Below are 1611 nucleotides of genomic sequence, written 5' to 3' on the forward strand. Positions count from 1 at the left end.
GCCATTGCTCACACGGGTGCATAAAGCTGTGTAGCCTCAATCAGCTAGAAACTGTGGAACGTGGACAGTAATTGACTGGCATACTTGTAATGTGGTCTGACATATCAAGTTTTTGCCTATATCCAAGTGATGCACTTCGTTGAGTGCACAGAAGGCCAAATGAAAATTTTTTGCCCCAAATGTAAGGTCAGATTCAAGCCAGAGGTGGGACTGTGATATTTTGGGGGTGTTTTTCTTATGAATTGGGGCTACTCACTGAAATGACCAGTAACATGAACCAGCACATTTATTTAAACATTCTGAATGACCAGGTGTTGCCTTTCAATCCACACTTGCTTGTCAATTACACTATTTATATCCCAGTTTTTCAAGACAATAACAGCAGAATTCATTGAGCTGAAAGAATATGTGACAGGTTTCCTCACAATATAATCTAATTGGATAGATAAGAACACTAACTCACTGAGTGTTGGCAGGAGAACACACATAAAAAAGGTTTTACTTGTGCAAGTTTTCGCAGCCAGTTGCTGCTTCTCTTCTGGCAGAAGTGGTGAAGGGGAAGGAAGAGGGGGCAAAGGAAAAGGAACTGGAGAGGTTTAGGACGAAGGGTAGTATTTGGAAAAGTCACCCAGACCTCTGGGTCATGGGAGACTTAGCATACAGGATGAGAAAGAAAGACTGGTTTTCTGATCATTCCCCACTCTATTACATCTTGACTGGCCAATAAAATCACCTGACTTGAACCCCATAGAAACTCTGTGGAACATGTTGGAACAATGAGTAAAGTGCCAGCATCAATAACCCTGCAGTTTAGTGGAATTGTGTGATCAAACTCTTAGTGAATGGCTTACCCTGGATACAGCATACCTGCACAATGTTACGGACACACTTCCCAGGCAGGTATCATGTCCATGGGTGGAACTACATGGTATTAATGGTGTAATGATTTCTTTAGGGATGACTTAATTTTTTGTATGGCAAGCTTACTTTGTTTCATACAAAACTGTACTGAACTTCTGTCATGCAAAGACTTAAGTATCTGCACAACTGGCTAGCTTTATAAGAAGTGCACTGTTGAATGGAAATGTAATAGTTGTATGCTACTTCACTTATCATATATAATGCTTGAAGTGGTGTATGCAGATTATATTGTGCTAATAAACTGCATATACTACGCACACTGACATACAGTCACTTTATCTTGACACTGCCACCTAATTCTGTGTTTTGTTTTTCTCTCATATGTCACAACACACAGTTTCTCACTATTAGTTTATGAAACAAATGATAACATAATCCATCTAATCTAATGTAAAGCTTGGCTACAGTAGTTTTTAGTTGTTTGTGGCAATGAAGCCAAGAAGGACCTCAATTTAAAAATTTGGCTGCATAACTTGTGGCATCATCTTACTCCATATTCACTTTCATTGATTTATGTTTTAAATTTCCCCATTAATTAATTTATGAAGCCATATGGGTTAGTAAATCACGGCTGCAAAATACTAACACGAATTCTTTACAGACGAATGGAAAAGCCGGCAGAAGCCGACCTCGGTGAAGATCAGTTTGGATTCCGTAGAAATGTTGGGAACACATGAGGCAATACTGACC

The sequence above is a fragment of the Schistocerca nitens genome, chromosome 1 (genome assembly GCF_023898315.1).
Source record: "Schistocerca nitens isolate TAMUIC-IGC-003100 chromosome 1, iqSchNite1.1, whole genome shotgun sequence".
Classification (NCBI taxonomy): domain Eukaryota; kingdom Metazoa; phylum Arthropoda; class Insecta; order Orthoptera; family Acrididae; genus Schistocerca; species Schistocerca nitens.